Raw genomic sequence first — 21,135 nt, forward strand, 5'->3', positions numbered from 1 at the left:
GCTTTCTCAGAAACTTCTTTGTGTTCTGTGAAATCATCTCACAGAGTTACAGCTTTCCCCTCAAGAAGCCTTTCGCTATGACTGTTCCTGTGGAATTGGCAAAGTGATATTTGGAAGCCCATATAGGGCTATGGTGAAAAAGGAAATATCCTCAGATGAAATCTGGAAAGAAGCTTTCTGAGAAACTGCTTAGTGTTCTGTTAATTCATCTCACAGAGTTACATCTGTATTTCGTGGGTCTCTTTGCTAGCCTTATTTCTGTGGAATCTGAGAACAGATATATCGGATCCCTTTGGAGACTATTGGGCCAAAGGAAATATCCTCCCATAACAAAGAGAAAGAAGCTTTCTGAGAAACTTCTTTGTGTTCTGTGAAATCATCTCACAGAGTTACAGCTTTCCCCTCAAGAAGCCTTTCGCTAAGACAGTTCCTGTGGAATTGGCAAAGTGATATTTGGAAGCCCTTAGAGGGCTATGGTGAAAAAGGAAATATCCTAAGATGAAATCTGGAAAGAAGCTATCTGAGAAACTGCTTAGTGTTCTGTTAATTCATCTCACAGAGTTACATCTGTATTTCGTGGATCTCTTTGCTAGCCTTATTTCTGTGGAATCTCAGAACAGATATTTCGGATCCCTTTGGAGACTATAGGGCCAAAGGAAATATCCTCCGATAACAAGGAGAAAGAAGCTTTCTGAGAAACTTCTTTGTGTTCTGTGAAATCATCTCACAGAGTTACAGCTTTCCCCTCAAGAAGCCTTTCGCTAAGACAGTTCCTGTGGAATTGGCAAAGTGATATTTGGAAGCCCATAAAGGGCTATGGTGAAAAAGGAAATACCTTCAGATGAAATCTGGAAAGAAGCTTTCTGAGAAACTGCTTAGTGTTCTGTTAATTCATCTCACAGAGTTACATCTGTATTTCGTGGATCTCTTTGCTAGCCTTATTTCTGTGGAATCTGAGAACAGATATTTCGAATCCCTTTGGAGAGTATAGGGCCAAAGGAAATATCCTCCCATAACAAAGACAAAGAAACTTTCTGAGAAACTTCTTTGTGTTCTGTGAAATCATCTCACAGAGTTACAGCTTTCCCCTCAAGAAGCCTTTCGCTAAGACAGTTCCTGTGGAATTGGCAAAGTGATATTTGGAAGCCCATAGAGGGCTATGGTGAAAAAGGAAATATCCTCAAATGAAATCTGGAAAGAAGCTTTCTGAGAAACTGCTTAGTGTTCTGTTAATTCATCTCACAGAGTTACATCTGTATTTGGTCGATCTCTTTGCTAGCCTTATTTCTGTGGAATCTGAGAACAGTTATTTCGGATCCCTTTGGAGACTATAGGGCCAAAGGAAATATCCTCCGATAACAAAGAGAAAGAAGCTTTCTGAGAAACTTCTTTGTGTTCTGTGAAATCATCTCACAGAGTTACAGCTTTCCCCTCGAGAAGCCTTTCGCTAAGACAGTTCCTGTGGAATTGGCAAAGTGATATTTGGAAGCCCATAGAGGACTATGGTGAAAAAACAAATATCCTCAGATGAAATCAGGAAAGAAGCTTTCTGAGAAACTGCTTAGTGTTCTGTTAATTCATCTCACAGAGTTACATCTGTATTTCGTGGATCTCTTTGCTAGCCTTATTTCTGTGGAAACTGAGAAGAGATATTTCGGTTCCCTTTGGAGACTATAGGGCCAAAGGAAACATCCTCCGATAACAAAGAGACAGAAGCTTTCTGAGAAACTTCTTTGAGTTCTGTGAAATCATCTCACAGAGTTACAGCTTTACCCTCAAGAAGCCTTTCATGAAGACAGTTCTTGTGGAATTGGCAAAGTGATATTTGGAAGCCCATAGAGGGCTATGGTTAAAAAGGAAATATCCTCAGATGAAATCTGGAAAGAAGCTTTCTGAGAAACTGCTTAGTGTTCTGTTAATTCATCGCACAGAGTTACATCTGTATTTCGTGGGTCTCTTTGCTAGCCTTTTTTCTGTGGAATCTGAGAACAGATATTTCGGATCCCTTTGGAGACTATTGGGCCAAAGGAAATATCCTCCGATAACAAAGAGAAAGAAGCTTTCTGAGAAACTTCTTTGTGTTCTGTGAAATCATCTCACAGAGTTACAGCTTTCCCCTCAAGAAGCCTTTCGCTAAGACAGTTCCTGTGGAATTGGCAGAGTGATATTTGGAAGCCCATAGAGGGCTATGGTGAAAAAGGAAATATCCACAGATGAAATCTGGAAAGAAGCTATCTGACAAACTGCTTAGTGTTCTGTTAATTCATCTCACAGAGTTACATCTGTATTTCGTGAATCTCTTTGCTAGCCTTATTTCTGTGGAATCTCAGAACAGATATTTCGGATCCCTTTGGAGACTATAGGGCCAAAGGAAATATCCTCCGATAACAAAGAGAAATAAGCTTTCTGAGAAACTTCTTTGTGTTCTGTGAAATCATCTCACAGAGTTACAGCTTTCCCCTCAAGAAGCCTTTCGCTAAGACAGTTCCTGTGGAATTGGAAAAGTGATATTTGGAAGCCCATAAAGGGCTATGGTGAAAAAGGAAATATCTTCAGATGAACTCTGGAAAGAAGCTTTCTGAGAAACTGCTTAGTGTTCTGTTAATTCATCTCACAGAGTTACATCTGTATTTCGTGGATCTCTTTGCTAGCCTTATTTCTGTGGAATCTGAGAACAGATATTTCGAATCCCTTTGGAGACTATAGGGCCAAAGGAAATATACTCGGATAACAAAGAGAAAGAAGCTTTCTGAGAAACTTCTTTGTGTTCTGTGAAATCATCTCACAGAGTTACAGCTTTCCCCTCAAGAAGCCTTTCGCTAAGACAGTTCTTGTGGAATTGGCAAAGTGATATTTGGAAGCCCATAAAGGACTATGGTGAAAGAGGAAATATCCTCAAATGAAATCTGGAAAGAAGCTTTCTGAGAAACTGCTTAGTGTTCTGTTAATTCATCTCACAGAGTTACATCTGTATTTGGTGGATCTCTTTGCTAGCCTTATTTCTGTGGAATCTGAGAACAGATATTTCGGATCCCTTTGGAGACTATAGGGCCAAAGGAAATATCCTCCGATAACAAAGAGACAGAAGCTTTCTGAGAAACTTCTTTGAGTTCTGTGAAATCATCTCACAGAGTTACAGCTTTCCCCTCAAGAAGCCTTTCGCTAAGACAGTTCCTGTGGAATTGGCAAAGTGATATTTGGAAGCCCATATAGGGCAATGGTGAAAAAGGAAATATCCTCAGATGAAATCTGGAAAGAAGCTTTCTGAGAAACTGCTAGTGTTCTGTCAATTCATCTCACAGAGTTACATCTGTATTTCGTGGGTCTTTTTGCTAGCCTTATTTCTGTGGAATCTGAGAACAGATATTTCAGATCCCTTTGGAGATTATTGGGCCAAAGGAAATATCCTCCCATAACAAAGAGAAAGAAGCTTTCTGAGAAACTTCTTTGTGTTCTGTGAAATCATCTCACAGAGTTACAGCTTTCCCCTCAAGAAGCCTTTGGCTAAGACAGTTCCTGTGGAACTGGCAAAGTGATATTTGGAAGCCCATAGAGGGCTATGGTGAAAAAGGAAATATCCTCAGATGAAATCTGGAAAGAAGCTATCTGAGAAACTGCTTAGTGTTCTGTTAATTCATCTCACAGATTTACATCTGTATTTCGTGGATCTCTTTGCTAGCCTTATTTCTGTGGGATCTCAGAACAGATATTTCGGATCCCTTTGGAGACTATAGGGCCAAAGGAAATATCCTCCGATAACAAAGAGAAAGAAGCTTTCTCAGAAACTTCTTTGTGTTCTGTGAAATCATCTCACAGAGTTACAGCTTTCCCGTCAAGAAGCCTTTCGCTAAGACAGTTCCTGTGGAATTGGCAAAGTGATATTTGGAAGCCCATAGAGGGCTATGGTGAAAAAGTAAATATCCTCAGATGAAATCTGGAAAGAAGCTTTCTGAGAAACTGCTTAGTGTTCTGTTAATTCATCTCACAGAGTTACATCTGTATTTCGTGGATCTCTTTCCTAGCCTTATTTCTGTGGAATCTGAGAACAGATATTTCGGATCCCTTTGGAGACTATAGGGCCAAAGGAAATATCCTCCGATAACAAAGAGAAAGAAGCTTTCTGAGAAACTTCTTTGTGTTCTGTGAAATCATCTCACAGAGTTACAGCTTTCCCCTCAAGAAGCCTTTCGCTAAGACAGTTCCTGTGGAATTGGCAAAGTGATATTTGGAAACCCATATAGGGCAATGGTGAAAAAGGAAATATCCTCAGATGAAATCTGGAAAGAAGCTATCTGAAAAACTGCTTAGTGTTCTGTTAATTCATCTCACAGAGTCACATCTGTATTTCGTGGGTCTCTTTGCTAGCCTTATTTCTGTGGAATCTGAGTACAGATATTTCGGATCCCTTTGGAGACTTTTGGGCCAAAGGAAATATCCTCGGATAACAAAGAGAAAGAAGCTTTCTGAGAAACTTCTTTGTGTTCTGTGAAATCATCTCACAGAGTTACAGCTTTCCCCTCAAGAAGCCTTTCGCTAAGACAGTTCTTGTGGAATTGGCAAAGTGATATTTGGAAGCCCATAGAGGGCTATGGTGAAAAAGGAAATATCCTCAAATGAAATCTGGAAAGAAGCTTTCTGAGAAACTGCTTAGTGTTCTGTTAATTCATCTCACAGAGTTACATCTGTATTTGGTGGATCTCTTTGCTAGCCTTATTTCTGTGGAATCTGAGAACAGATATTTCGGATCCCTTTGGAGACTATAGGGCCAAAGGAAATATCCTCCGATAACAAAGAGACAGAAGCTTTCTGAGAAACTTCTTTGAGTTCTGTGAAATCATCTCACAGAGTTACAGCTTTCCCCTCAAGAAGCCTTTCGCTAAGACAGTTCCTGTGGAATTGGCTAAGTGATATTTGAAAGCCCATAGAGGGCTATGGTGAAAAAGGAAATATCCTCAGATGAAATCTGGAAAGAAGCTTTCTGAGAAACTGGTTAGTGTTCTGTTAATTCAGCTCACAGAGTTACATCTGTATTTCGTGGATCTCTTTGCTAGCCTTATTTCTGTGGAATCTGAGAACAGATATATCGGATCCCTTTGGATACTATAGGGCCAAAGGAAATATCCTCCGATAACAAAGAGAAAGAAGCTTTCTGAGAAACTTCTTTGTGTTCTGTGAAATCATCTCACAGAGTTACAGCTTTCCCCTCAAGAAGCCTTTCGCTAAGACAGTTCCTGTGGAATTGGCAAAGTGATATTTGGAAGCCCATATAGGGCAATGGTGAAAAAGGAAATATCCTCAGATGAAATCTGGAAAGAAGCTTTCTGAGAAACTGCTAGTGTTCTGTCAATTCATCTCACAGAGTTACATCTGTATTTCGTGGGTCTCTTTGCTAGCCTTATTTCTGTGGAATCTGAGAATAGATATTTCAGATCCCTTTGGAGATTATTGGGCCAAAGGAAATATCCTCCCATAACAAAGAGAAAGAAGCTTTCTGAGAAACTTCTTTGTGTTCTGTGAAATCATCTCACAGAGTTACAGCTTTCCCCTCAAGAAGCCTTTGGCTAAGACAGTTCCTGTGGAATTGGCAAAGTGATATTTGGAAGCGCACAGAGGGCTATGGTGGAAAAGGAAATATCCTCAGATGAAATCTGGAAAGAAGCTATCTGAGAAACTGCTTAGTGTTCTGTTAATTCATCTCACAGAGTTACATCTGTATTTGGTGGATCTCTTTGCTAGCCTTATTTCTGTGGGATCTCAGAACAGATATTTCGGATCCCTTTGGAGACTATAGGGCCAAAGGAAATATCCTCCGATAACAAAGAGAAAGAAGCTTTCTGGGAAACTTCTTTGTGTTCTGTGAAATCATCTCACAGAGTTACAGCTTTCCCGTCAAGAAGCCTTTCGCTAAGACAGTTCTTGTGGAATTGGCAAAGTGATATTTGGAAGCCCATAGAGGGCTATGGTGAAAAAGTAAATATCCTCAGATAAAATCTGGAAAGAAGCTTTCTGAGAAACTGCTTAGTGTTCTGTTAATTCATCTCACAGAGTTACATCTGTATTTCGTGGATCTCTTTGCTAGCCTTATTTCGGTGGAATCTGAGAACAGATATTTCGGATCCCTTTGGAGACTATAGGGCCAAAGGAAATATCCTCCGATAACAACGAGAAAGAAGCTTTCTGAGAAACTTCTTAGAGTTCTGTGAAATCATCTCACAGAGTTACAGCTTTCCCCTCAAGAAGCCTTTCGCTAAGACAGTTCCTGTGGAATTGGCAAAGTGATATTTGGAAACCCATATAGGGCAATGGTGAAAAAGGAAATATCCTCAGATGAAATCTGGAAAGAAGCTATCTGAAAAACTGCTTAGTGTTCTGTTAATTCATCTCACAGAGTCACATCTGTATTTCGTGGGTCTCTTTGCTAGCCTTATTTCTGTGGAATCTGAGTACAGATATTTCGGATCCCTTTGGAGATTATTGGGCCAAAGGAAATATCCTCGGATAACAAAGAGAAAGAAGCTTTCTGAGAAACTTCTTTGTGTTCTGTGAAATCATCTCACAGAGTTACAGCTTTACCCTCAAGAAGCCTTTCACTAAGACAGTTCTTGTGGAATTGGCAAAGTGATATTTGGAAGCCCATAGTGGGCTATGGTGAAAAAGGAAATATCCTCAGATGAAATCTGGAAAGAAGCTTTCTGAGAAACTGCTTAGTGTTCTGTTAATTCAGCTCACAGAGTTACATCTGTATTTGGTGGATCTCTTTGCTAGCCTTATTTCTGTGGAATCTGAGAACAGATATTTCGGATCCCTTTGGAGACTAGAGGGCCAAAGGAAATATCCTCCGATAACAAAGAGAAAGAAGCTTTCTGAGAAACTTCTTTGTCTTTTGTGAAATCGTCTCACAGAGTTACAGCTTTCCCCTCAAGAAGCCTTGCGCTAAGTCAGTTCTTGTGGAATTGGCAAAGTGATATTTGGAAGCCCCTAGAGGGCTATGGTGAAAAAGGAAATATCCTCAAATGAAATCTGGAAAGAAGCTATCTGAGAAACTGCTTAGTGTTCTGTTAATTCATCTCACAGAGTTACATCTGTATTTCGTGGATCTCTTTGCTACCTTTATTTCTGTGGAATCTGAAAACAGATATTTCGGATCCGTTTGGAGACTATAGGGCCAAAGGAAATATCCTCCGATAACAAAGAGAAAGAAGCTTTCTGAGAAACTTCTTTGTGTTCTGTGAAATCATCTCACAGAGTTACAGCTTTCCCCTCAAGAAGCCTTTCGCTAAGACAGTTCTTGTGGAATTGGCAAAGTGATATTTGGAAGCCCCTAGAGGGCTATGGTGAAAATGGAAATATCCTCAAATGAAATCTGGAAAGAAGCTATCTGAGAAACTTCTTTGTGTTCTGTTAATTCATCTCACAGAGTTACATCTGTATTTCGTGGATCTCTTTGCTACCTTTATTTCTGTGGAATCTGAGAACAGATATTTCGGATCCCTTTGGAGACTATAGGGCCAAAGGAAATATCCTCCGATAACAAAGAGAAAGAAACTTTCTGAGAAACTTCTTTGTGTTCTGTGAAATCATCTCACAGAGTTACAGCTTTCCCCTCAAGAAGCCTTTCGCTAAGACAGTTCTTGTGGAATTGGCAAAGTGATATTTGGAAGCCCATAGAGGGCTATGGTGAAAAAGGAAATATCCTCAAATGAAATCTGGAAAGAAGCTTTCTGAGAAACTGCTTAGTGTTCTGTTAATTCATCTCACAGAGTTACATCTGTATTTCGTGTATCTCTTTTCTAGCCTTATTTCTGTGGAATCTGAAAACAAATAATTCGGATCCCTTTGGATACTATAGGGCCAAAGGAAATATCCACCGATAACAAAGAGAAAGAAGCTGTCTGACAAACTTCTTTGTGTTCTGTGAAATCATCTCACAGAGTTACAGCTTTCCCCTCAAGAAGCCTTTCACTAAGATAGTTCTTGTGGAATTGGAAAGTGATATTTGGAAGCCCATAGAGGGCTATGGTGAAAAAGGAAATATCCTCAGATGAAATCTGGAAAGAAGCTTTCTGAGAAACTGCTTAGTGTTCTGTTAACTCATCTCACAGAGTTACATCTGTATTTCGTGGATCTGTTTGCTAGCCTTATTTCTGTGGAAACTGAGAACAGATATTTCGGATCCCTTTGGATACTATAGGGCCAAAGGAAATATCCACCGATAACAAAGAGAAAGAAGCTGTCTGACAAACTTCTTTGTGTTCTGTGAAATCATCTCACAGAGTTACAGCTCTCCCCTCAAGAAGCCTTTCGCTAAGACAGTTCTTGTGGAATTGGCAAAGTGATATTTGGAAGCCCATAGAGGTCTATGGTGAAAAAGGAAATATCCTCAGATGAAATCTGGAAAGAAGCTTTCTGAGAAACTGCTTCGTGTTCTGTTAATTCAGCTCACAGAGTTACATCTGTATTACGTGGATCTCTTTGCTAGCCTTATTTCTGTGGAATCTGAAAACAGATATTTCGGATCCCTTTGGAGACTATAGGGCCAAAGGAAATATCCTCCGATAACAAAGAGAAAGAAGCTTTCTGAGAAACTTCTTTGTGTTCTGTGAAATCATCTCACAGAGTTACAGCTTTCCCCTCAAGAAGCCTTTCGCTAAGACAGTTCTTGTGGAATTGGCAAAGTGATATTTGGAAGCCCATAGAGGGCTATGGTGAAAAAGGAAATATCCTCAGATGAAATGTGGAAAGAAGCTTTCTGAGAAACTGCTTAGTGTTCTCTTAATTCATCTCACAGAGTTACATCTGTATTTCGTGGATCTCTTTGCTAGCCTTATTGCTGTGGAATCTGAGAACAGATATTTCGGATCCCTTTGGAGACTATAGGGCCAAAGGAAATATCCTCCGATAACAAAGAGAAAGAAGCTTTCTGAGAAACTTCTTTGTGTTCTGGGAAATCATCTCACAGAGTTACAGCTTTCCCCTCAAGAAGCCTTTCGCTAAGACAGTTCTTGTGGAATTGGCAAAGTGATATTTGGAAGCCCATAGAGGGCGATGGTGAAAAAGGAAATATCCTCAGATGAAATCTGGAAAGAAGCTTTCTGAGAAACTGCTTAGTGTTCTGTTAATTCATCTCACAGAGTTACATCTGTATTTCGTGGATCTCTTTGCTAGCCTTATTTCTGTGGAATCTGAGAACAGATATTTCGAATCCCTTTGGATACTATAGGGCCAAAGGAAATATCCACCGATAACAAAGAGAAAGAAGCTGTCTGAGAAACTTCTTTGTGTTCTGTGAAATAATCTCACAGAGTTACAACTCCCCCTCAAGAAGCCTTTCGCTAAGACAGTTCTTGTGGAATTGGCAAAGAGATATTTGGAAGCCCATAGAGGTCTATGGTGAAAAAGGAAATATCCTCAGATGAAATCTGGAAAGAAGCTTTCTGAGAAACTGCTTCGTGTTCTGTTAATTCAGCTCACAGAGTTACATCTGTATTTCGTGGATCTCTTTGCTAGCCTTATTTCTGTGGAATCTGAGAACAGATATTTCGGATCCCTTTGGAGACTATAGGGCCAAAGGAAATATCCTCGGATAACAAAGAGAAAGAAGCTTTCTGAGAAACTTCTTTGTGTTCTGTGAAATCATCTCACAGAGTTACAGCTTTCCCCTCAAGAAGCCTTTCGCTAAGACAGTTCTTGTGGAATTAGCAAAGTGATATTTGGAAGCCCATAGAGGGCTATGGTGAAAAAGGAAATATCCTCAGATGAAATCTGGAAAGAAGCTTTCTGAGAAACTGCTTAGTGTTCTGTTAATTCATCTCACAGAGTTATATCTGTATTTCGTGGATCTCTTTGCTAGCCTTATTTCTGTGGAATCTGAGAACAGATATTTCGGTTCCCTTTGGAGACTATAGGGCCAAAGGAAATATACTCCGATAACAAAGAGAAAGAAGCTTTCTGAGAAACTTCTTTGTGTTCTGTGAAATCATCTCACAGAGTTACAGCTTTCCCCTCAAGAAGCCTTTCGCTAAGACAGTTCTTGTGGAATTGGCAAAGTGATATTTGGAAGCCAATAGAGGGCTATGGTGAAAAAGGAAATATCCTCAAATGAAATCTGGAAAGAAGCTTTCTGAGAAACTGCTTAGTGTTCTGTTAATTCATCTCACAGAGTTACATCTGTATTTCGTGGATCTCTTTGCTAGCCTTATTTCTGTGGAATCTGAGAACAGATATTTCGGATCCCTTTGGAGACTATAGGGCCAAAGGAAATATCCTCCCATAACAAAGAGAAAGAAGCTTTCTGAGAAACTTCTTTGTTTTCTGTGAAATCATCTCACAGAGTTACAGCTTTCCCCTCAAGAAGCCTTTCGTTAAGACAGTCCTTGTGGAATTGGCAAAGTGATATTTGGAAGCCCATAGAGGGCTATGGTGAAAAAGGAAATATCCTCAGATGAAATGTGGAAAGAAGCTATCTGAGAAACTGCTTAGTGTTCTGTTAATTCATCTCACGGAGTTACATCTGCATTTCGTGGATCTCTTTGCTAGCCTTATTTCTGTGGAATCTGAGAACAGATATTTCGTTTCCCTTTGGAGACTATAGGGCCAAAGGAAATATCCTCCCATAACAAAGAGAAAGAAGCTTTCTGAGAAACTTCTTTGTGTTCTGTGAAATCATCTCACAGAGTTACAGCTTTCCCCTCAAGAAGCCTTTCGCTAAGACAGTTCTTGTGGAATTGGCAAAGTGATATTTGGAAGCCCATAGAGGGCTATGGTGAAAAAGGAAATATCCTCAAATGAAATCTGGAAAGAAGCTTTCTGAGAAACTGCTTAGTGTTCTGTTAATTCATCTCACAGAGTTATATCTGTATTTCGTGGATCTCTTTGCTAGCCTTATTTCTGTGGAATCTGAGAACAGATATTTCGGTTCCCTTTGGAGACTATAGGGCCAAAGGAAATATACTCCGATAACAAAGAGAAAGAAGCTTTCTGAGAAACTTCTTTGTGTTCTGTGAAATCATCTCACAGAGTTACAGCTTTCCCCTCAAGAAGCCTTTCGCTAAGACAGTTCTTGTGGAATTGGCAAAGTGATATTTGGAAGCCAATAGAGGGCTATGGTGAAAAAGGAAATATCCTCAAATGAAATCTGGAAAGAAGCTTTCTGAGAAACTGCTTAGTGTTCTGTTAATTCATCTCACAGAGTTACATCTGTATTTCGTGGATCTCTTTGCTAGCCTTATTTCTGTGGAATCTGAGAACAGATATTTCGGATCCCTTTGGAGACTATAGGGCCAAAGGAAATATCCTCCCATAACAAAGAGAAAGAAGCTTTCTGAGAAACTTCTTTGTTTTCTGTGAAATCATCTCACAGAGTTACAGCTTTCCCCTCAAGAAGCCTTTCGTTAAGACAGTCCTTGTGGAATTGGCAAAGTGATATTTGGAAGCCCATAGAGGGCTATGGTGAAAAAGGAAATATCCTCAGATGAAATGTGGAAAGAAGCTATCTGAGAAACTGCTTAGTGTTCTGTTAATTCATCTCACGGAGTTACATCTGCATTTCGTGGATCTCTTTGCTAGCCTTATTTCTGTGGAATCTGAGAACAGATATTTCGTTTCCCTTTGGAGACTATAGGGCCAAAGGAAATATCCTCCCATAACAAAGAGAAAGAAGCTTTCTGAGAAACTTCTTTGTGTTCTGTGAAATCATCTCACAGAGTTACAGCTTTCCCCTCAAGAAGCCTTTCGCTAAGACAGTTCTTGTGGAATTGGCAAAGTGATATTTGGAAGCCCATAGAGGGCTATGGTGAAAAAGGAAATATCCTCAAATGAAATCTGGAAAGAAGCTTTCTGAGAAACTGCTTAGTGTTCTGTTAATTCATCTCACAGAGTTACATCTGTATTTCGTGGATCTCTTTGCTACCCTTATTTCTGTGGAATCTGAAAACAGATATTTCGGATCCCTTTGGAGACTATAGGGCCAAAGGAAATATCCTCCGATAACAAAGAGAAAGAAGCTTTCTGAGAAACTTCTTTGCGTTCTGTGAAATCATCTCACAGAGTTACAGCTTTCCCCTCAAGAAGCCTTTCGCTAAGACAGTTCCTGTGGAATTGGCAAAGTGATATTTGGAAGCCCATATAGGGCTATGGTGAAAAAGGAAATCTCCTCAGATGAAATCTGGAAAGAAGCTTTCTGAGAAACTGCTTAGTGTTCTGTTAATTCATCTCACAGAGTTACATCTGTATTCGTTGGATCTCTTTGCTAGCCTTATTTCTGTGGAATCTGAGAACAGATATTTCGGATCCCTTTGGAGACTATAGGGCCAAAGGAAATATCCTCGGATAACAAAGAGACAGAAGCTTTCTGAGAAACTTCTTTGTGTTCTGTGAAATCATCTCACAGAGTTACAGCTTTCCCCTCAAGAAGCCTTTCGTTAAGACAGTTCTTGTGGACTTGGCAAAGTGATATTTGAAAGCCCATAGAGGGCTATGGTGAAAAAGGAAATATCCTCAGATGAAATCTGGAAAGAAGCTTTCTGAGAAACTGCTTAGTGTTCTGTTAATTCATCTCACAGAGTTACATCTGTATTTCGTGGATCTCTTTGCTAGCCTTATTTCTGTGGAATCTGAGAACAGATATTTCGGTTCCCTTTGGAGACTATAGGGCCAAAGGAAATATACTCCGATAACAAAGAGAAAGAAGCTTTCTGAGAAACTTCTTTGTGTTCTGTGAAATCATCTCAGAGTTACAGCTTTCCCCTCAAGAAGCCTTTCGCTAAGACAGTTCTTGTGGAATTGGCAAAGTGATATTTGGAAGCCAATAGAGGGCTATGGTGAAAAAGGAAATATCCTCAAATGAAATCTGGAAAGAAGCTTTCTGAGAAACTGCTTAGTGTTCTGTTAATTCATCTCACAGAGTTACATCTGTATTTCGTGGATCTCTTTGCTACCTTTATTTCTGTGGAATCTGAGAACAGATATTTCGGATCCCTTTGGAGACTATAGGGCCAAATTAAATATCCTCCGATAACAAAGAGAAAGAAGCTTTCTGAGAAACTTCTTTGTGTTCTGTGAAATCATCTCGTAGAGTTACAGCTTTCCCCTCAAGAAGCCTTTCGCTAAGACAGTTCTTGTGGATTTGGCAAAGTGATATTTGGAAGCCCTTAGAGGGCTATGATGAAAAAGGAAATATCCTCAGATGAAATCTGGAAAGAAGCTTTCTGAGAAACTGCTTAGTGTTCTGTTAATTCATCTCACAGAGTTACATCTGTATTTGGTGGATCTCTTTGCTAGCCTTATTTCTGTGGAATCTGAGAACAGATATTTCGGATCCCTTTGGAGACTATAGGGCCAAAGGAAATATCCTCCGATAACAAAGAGAAAGAAGCTTTCTGAGAAACTTCTTTGTGTTCTGGGAAATCATCTCACAGAGTTACAGCTTTCCCCCCAAGAAGCCTTTCGCTAAGACAGTTCTTGTGGAATTGGCAAAGTGATATTTGGAAGCCCATAGAGGGCTATGGTGAAAAAGGAAATATCCTCAGATGAAATCTGGAAAGAAGCTTTCTGAGAAACTGGTTAGTATTCTGTGAATTCAGCTCACAGAGTTACATCTGTATTTCGTGGATCTCTTTGCTAGCCTTATTTCTGTGGAATCTGAGAACAGATATTTCGGATCCCTTTGGAGACTATAGGGCCAAAGGAAATATCCTCCGATAACAAAGAGAAAGAAGCTTTCTGAGAAACTTCTTTGTGTTCTGGGAAATCATCTCACAGAGTTACAGCTTTCCCCCCAAGAAGCCTTTCGCTAAGACAGTTCTTGTGGAATTGGCAAAGTGATATTTGGAAGCCCATAGAGGGCTATGGTGAAAAAGGAAATATCCTCAGATGAAATCTGGAAAGAAGCTTTCTGAGAAACTGGTTAGTATTCTGTGAATTCAGCTCACAGAGTTACATCTGCATTTCGTGGATCTCTTTGCTAGCCTTATTTCTGTGGAATCTGAGAACAGATATTTCGGATCCCTTTGGAGACTATAGGGCCAAAGGAAATATCCTCCGATAACAAAGAGAAAGAAGCTTTCTGAGAAACTTCTTTGTGTTCTGGGAAATCATCTCACAGAGTTACAGCTTTCCCCCCAAGAAGCCTTTCGCTAAGACAGTTCTTGTGGAATTGGCAAAGTGATATTTGGAAGCCCATAGAGGGCTATGGTGAAAAAGGAAATATCCTCAGATGAAATCTGGAAAGAAGCTTTCTGAGAAACTGGTTAGTATTCTGTGAATTCAGCTCACAGAGTTACATCTGTATTTCGTGGATCTCTTTGCTAGCCTTATTTCTGTGGAATCTGAGAACAGATATTTCGGATCCCTTTGGAGACTATAGGGCCAAAGGAAATATCCTCCGATAACAAAGAGAAAGAAGCTTTCTGAGAAACTTCTTTGTGTTCTGGGAAATCATCTCACAGAGTTACAGCTTTCCCCCCAAGAAGCCTTTCGCTAAGACAGTTCTTGTGGAATTGGCAAAGTGATATTTGGAAGCCCATAGAGGGCTATGGTGAAAAAGGAAATATCCTCAGATGAAATCTGGAAAGAAGCTTTCTGAGAAACTGGTTAGTATTCTGTGAATTCAGCTCACAGAGTTACATCTGTATTTCGTGGATCTCTTTGCTAGCCTTATTTCTGTGGAATCTGAGAACAGATATTTCGGATCCCTTTGGAGACTATAGGGCCAAAGGAAATATCCTCCGATAACAAAGAGACAGAAGCTTTCTGAGAAACTTCTTTGAGTTCTGTGAAATCATCTCACAGAGTTACAGCTTTCCTCTCAAGAATCCTTTCGCTAAGACAGTTCTTGTGGAATTGGCAAAGTGATATTTGGAAGCCTATAGAGGGCTATGGTGAAAAAGGAAATATCCTAGATGAAATCTGGAAAGAAGCTTTCTGAGAAACTGGTTTGTGTTCTGTTAATTCAGCTCACAGAGTTACATCTGTATTTCGTGGATCTCTTTGCTAGCCTTATTTCTGTGGAATCTGAGAACAGATATTTCGGATCCCTTTGGAGACTATAGGGCCAAAGGAAATATCCTCCGATAACAAAGAGAAAGAAGCTTTCTCAGAAACTTCTTTGTGTTCTGTGAAATCATCTCACAGAGTTACAGCTTTCCCCTCAAGAAGCCTTTCGCTAAGACAGTTCCTGTGGAATTGGCAAAGTGATATTTGGAAGCCCATAGAGGGCTATGGTGAAAAAGGAAATATCCTCAGATGAAATCTGGAAAGAAGCTATCTGAGAAACTGCTTAGTGTTCTGTTAATTCATCTCACAGAGTTACATCTGTATTTCGTGTATCTCTTTGCTAGCCTTATTTCTGTGGAATCTGAGAACAGATATTTCGGATCCCTTTGGAGACTATAGGGCCAAAGGAAATATCCTACGATAACAAAGAGACAGAAGCTTTCTGAGAAACTTCTTTGAGTTCTGTGAAATCATCTCACAGAGTTACAGCTTTCCTCTCAAGAATCCTTTCGCTAAGACAGTTCTTGTGGAATTGGCAAAGTGATATTTGGAAGCCTATAGAGGGCTATGGTGAAAAAGGAAATATCCTAGATGAAATCTGGAAAGAAGCTTTCTGAGAAACTGGTTTGTGTTCTGTTAATTCAGCTCACAGAGTTACATCTGTATTTCGTGGATCTCTTTGCTAGCCTTATTTCTGTGGAATCTGAGAACAGATATTTCGGATCCCTTTGGAGACTATAGGGCCAAAGGAAATATCCTCCGATAACAAAGAGAAAGAAGCTTTCTGAGAAACTTCTTTGAGTTCTGTGAAATCATCTCACAGAGTTACAGCTTTCCCCTCAAGAAGCCTTTCGCTAAGAGTGTTCCTGTGGAATTGGCAAAGTGATATTTGGAAGCCCATAAAGGGCTATGGTGAAAAAGGAAATATCTTCAGATGAAATCTGGAAAGAAGCTTTCTGAGAAACTGCTTAGTGTTCTGTTAATTCATCTCACAGAGTTACATCTGTATTTCGTGGATCTCTTTGCTAGCCTTATTTCTGTGGAATCTGAGAACAGATATTTCGAATCCCTTTGGAGACTATAGGGCCAAAGGAAATATCCTCCCATAACAAAGAGAAAGAAGCTTTCTGAAAAACTTCTTTGTGTTCTGTGAAATCATCTCGCAGAGTTACAGCTTTCCCCTCAAGAAGCCTTTCGCTAAGACAGTTCTTGTGGAATTGGCAAAGTGATATTTGGAAGCCCATAGAGGGCTATGGTGAAAAAGGAAATATCCTCAGATGAAATCTGGAAAGAAGCTTTCTGAGAAACTGGTTAGTATTCTGTTAATTCAGCTCACAGAGTTACATCTGTATTTCGTGGATCTCTTTGCTAGCCTTATTTCTGTGGAATCTGAGAACAGATATTTCGGATCCCTTTGGAGACTATAGGGCCAAAGGAAATATCCTCCGATAACAAAGAGAAAGAAGCTTTCTCAGAAACTTCTTTGTGTTCTGTGAAATCATCTCACAGAGTTACAGCTTTCCCCTCAAGAAGCCTTTCGCTAAGACAGTTCCTGTGGAATTGGCAAAGTGATATTTGGAAGCCCATAGAGGGCTATGGTGAAAAAGGAAATATAATCAGATGAAATCTGGAAAGAAGCTATCTGAGAAACTGCTTAATGTTCTGTTAATTCATCTCACAGAGTTACATCTGTATTTCGTGGATCTCTTTGCTAGCCTTATTTCTGTGGAATCTGAGAACAGATATTTCGGATCCCTTTGGAGACTATAGGGCCAAAGGAAATATCCTCCGATAACAAAGAGACAGAAGCTTTCTGAGAAACTTCTTTGAGTTCTGTGAAATCATCTCACAGAGTTACAGCTTTCCCCTCAAGAAGCCTTTCGCTAAGACAGTTCTTGTGGAGTTGGCAAAGTGATATTTGGAAGCCTATAGAGGGCTATGGTGAAAAAGGAAATATCCTCAGATGAAATCTGGAAAGAAGCTTTCTGAGAAACTGGTTAGTGTTCTGTTAATTCAGCTCACAGAGTTACATCTGTATTTCGTAGATCTCTTTGCTAGCCTTATTTCTGTGGAATCTGAGAACAGATATTTCGGATCCCTTTGAAGACTATAGGGCCAAAGGAAATATCCTCCGATAACAAAGAGAAAGAAGCTTTCTCAGAAACTTCTTTGTGTTCTGTGAAATCATCTCACAGAGTTACAGCTTTCCCCTCAAGAAGCCTTTCGCTATGACTGTTCCTGTGGAATTGGCAAAGTGATATTTGGAAGCCCATATAGGGCTATGGTGAAAAAGGAAATATCCTCAGATGAAATCTGGAAAGAAGCTTTCTGAGAAACTGCTTAGTGTTCTGTTAATTCATCTCACAGAGTTACATCTGTATTTCGTGGGTCTCTTTGCTAGCCTTATTTCTGTGGAATCTGAGAACAGATATATCGGATCCCTTTGGAGACTATTGGGCCAAAGGAAATATCCTCCCATAACAAAGAGAAAGAAGCTTTCTGAGAAACTTCTTTGTGTTCTGTGAAATCATCTCACAGAGTTACAGCTTTCCCCTCAAGAAGCCTTTCGCTAAGACAGTTCCTGTGGAATTGGCAAAGTGATATTTGGAAGCCCTTAGAGGGCTATGGTGAAAAAGGAAATATCCTAAGATGAAATCTGGAAAGAAGCTATCTGAGAAACTGCTTAGTGTTCTGTTAATTCATCTCACAGAGTTACATCTGTATTTCGTGGATCTCTTTGCTAGCCTTATTTCTGTGGAATCTCAGAACAGATATTTCGGATCCCTTTGGAGACTATAGGGCCAAAGGAAATATCCTCCGATAACAAGGAGAAAGAAGCTTTCTGAGAAACTTCTTTGTGTTCTGTGAAATCATCTCACAGAGTTACAGCTTTCCCCTCAAGAAGCCTTTCGCTAAGACAGTTCCTGTGGAATTGGCAAAGTGATATTTGGAAGCCCATAAAGGGCTATGGTGAAAAAGGAAATACCTTCAGATGAAATCTGGAAAGAAGCTTTCTGAGAAACTGCTTAGTGTTCTGTTAATTCATCTCACAGAGTTACATCTGTATTTCGTGGATCTCTTTGCTAGCCTTATTTCTGTGGAATCTGAGAACAGATATTTCGAATCCCTTTGGAGAGTATAGGGCCAAAGGAAATATCCTCCCATAACAAAGACAAAGAAACTTTCTGAGAAACTTCTTTGTGTTCTGTGAAATCATCTCACAGAGTTACAGCTTTCCCCTCAAGAAGCCTTTCGCTAAGACAGTTCCTGTGGAATTGGCAAAGTGATATTTGGAAGCCCATAGAGGGCTATGGTGAAAAAGGAAATATCCTCAAATGAAATCTGGAAAGAAGCTTTCTGAGAAACTGCTTAGTGTTCTGTTAATTCATCTCACAGAGTTACATCTGTATTTGGTCGATCTCTTTGCTAGCCTTATTTCTGTGGAATCTGAGAACAGTTATTTCGGATCCCTTTGGAGACTATAGGGCCAAAGGAAATATCCTCCGATAACAAAGAGAAAGAAGCTTTCTGAGAAACTTCTTTGTGTTCTGTGAAATCATCTCACAGAGTTACAGCTTTCCCCTCGAGAAGCCTTTCGCTAAGACAGTTCCTGTGGAATTGGCAAAGTGATATTTGGAAGCCCATAGAGGACTATGGTGAAAAAACAAATATCCTCAGATGAAATCAGGAAAGAAGCTTTCTGAGAAACTGCTTAGTGTTCTGTTAATTCATCTCACAGAGTTACATCTGTATTTCGTGGATCTCTTTGCTAGCCTTATTTCTGTGGAAACTGAGAAGAGATATTTCGGTTCCCTTTGGAGACTATAGGGCCAAAGGAAATATCCTCCGATAACAAAGAGACAGAAGCTTTCTGAGAAACTTCTTTGAGTTCTGTGAAATCATCTCACAGAGTTACAGCTTTACCCTCAAGAAGCCTTTCATGAAGACAGTTCTTGTGGAATTGGCAAAGTGATATTTGGAAGCCCATAGAGGGCTATGGTTAAAAAGGAAATATCCTCAGATGAAATCTGGAAAGAAGCTTTCTGAGAAACTGCTTAGTGTTCTGTTAATTCATCGCACAGAGTTACATCTGTATTTCGTGGGTCTCTTTGCTAGCCTTTTTTCTGTGGAATCTGAGAACAGATATTTCGGATCCCTTTGGAGACTATTGGGCCAAAGGAAATATCCTCCGATAACAAAGAGAAAGAAGCTTTCTGAGAAACTTCTTTGTGTTCTGTGAAATCATCTCACAGAGTTACAGCTTTCCCCTCAAGAAGCCTTTCGCTAAGACAGTTCCTGTGGAATTGGCAGAGTGATATTTGGAAGCCCATAGAGGGCTATGGTGAAAAAGGAAATATCCACAGATGAAATCTGGAAAGAAGCTATCTGACAAACTGCTTAGTGTTCTGTTAATTCATCTCACAGAGTTACATCTGTATTTCGTGAATCTCTTTGCTAGCCTTATTTCTGTGGAATCTCAGAACAGATATTTCGGATCCCTTTGGAGACTATAGGGCCAAAGGAAATATCCTCCGATAACAAAGAGAAATAAGCTTTCTGAGAAACTTCTTTGTGTTCTGTGAAATCATCTCACAGAGTTACAGCTTTCCCCTCAAGAAGCCTTTCGCTAAGACAGTTCCTGTGGAATTGGAAAAGTGATATTTGGAAGCCCATAAAGGGCTATGGTGAAAAAGGAAATATCTTCAGATGAACTCTGGAAAGAAGCTTTCTGAGAAACTGCTTAGTGTTCTGTTAATTCATCTCACAGAGTTACATCTGTATTTCGTGGATCTCTTTGCTAGCCTTATTTCTGTGGAATCTGAGAACAGATATTTCGAATCCCTTTGGAGACTATAGGGCCAAAGGAAATATACTCGGATAACAAAGAGAAAGAAGCTTTCTGAGAAACTTCTTTGTGTTCTGTGAAATCATCTCACAGAGTTACAGCTTTCCCCTCAAGAAGCCTTTCGCTAAGACAGTTCTTGTGGAATTGGCAAAGTGATATTTGGAAGCCCATAAAGGACTATGGTGAAAGAGGAAATATCCTCAAATGAAATCTGGAAAGAAGCTTTCTGAGAAACTGCTTAGTGTTCTGTTAATTCATCTCACAGAGTTACATCTGTATTTGGTGGATCTCTTTGCTAGCCTTATTTCTGTGGAATCTGAGAACAGATATTTCGGATCCCTTTGGAGACTATAGGGCCAAAGGAAATATCCTCCGATAACAAAGAGACAGAAGCTTTCTGAGAAACTTCTTTGAGTTCTGTGAAATCATCTCACAGAGTTACAGCTTTCCCCTCAAGAAGCCTTTCGCTAAGACAGTTCCTGTGGAATTGGCAAAGTGATATTTGGAAGCCCATATAGGGCAATGGTGAAAAAGGAAATATCCTCAGATGAAATCTGGAAAGAAGCTTTCTGAGAAACTGCTAGTGTTCTGTCAATTCATCTCACAGAGTTACATCTGTATTTCGTGGGTCTTTTTGCTAGCCTTATTTCTGTGGAATCTGAGAACAGATATTTCAGATCCCTTTGGAGATTATTGGGCCAAAGGAAATATCCTCCCATAACAAAGAGAAAGAAGCTTTCTGAGAAACTTCTTTGTGTTCTGTGAAATCATCTCACAGAGTTACAGCTTTCCCCTCAAGAAGCCTTTGGCTAAGACAGTTCCTGTGGAACTGGCAAAGTGATATTTGGAAGCCCATAGAGGGCTATGGTGAAAAAGGAAATATCCTCAGATGAAATCTGGAAAGAAGCTATCTGAGAAACTGCTTAGTGTTCTGTTAATTCATCTCACAGATTTACATCTGTATTTCGTGGATCTCTTTGCTAGCCTTATTTCTGTGGGATCTCAGAACAGATATTTCGGATCCCTTTGGAGACTATAGGGCCAAAGGAAATATCCTCCGATAACAAAGAGAAAGAAGCTTTCTCAGAAACTTCTTTGTGTTCTGTGAAATCATCTCACAGAGTTACAGCTTTCCCGTCAAGAAGCCTTTCGCTAAGACAGTTCCTGTGGAATTGGCAAAGTGATATTTGGAAGCCCATAGAGGGCTATGGTGAAAAAGTAAATATCCTCAGATGAAATCTGGAAAGAAGCTTTCTGAGAAACTGCTTAGTGTTCTGTTAATTCATCTCACAGAGTTA

The sequence above is a fragment of the Macaca mulatta genome, chromosome 4, assembly GCF_049350105.2.
Source record: "Macaca mulatta isolate MMU2019108-1 chromosome 4, T2T-MMU8v2.0, whole genome shotgun sequence".
Classification (NCBI taxonomy): Eukaryota; Metazoa; Chordata; class Mammalia; order Primates; family Cercopithecidae; genus Macaca; species Macaca mulatta.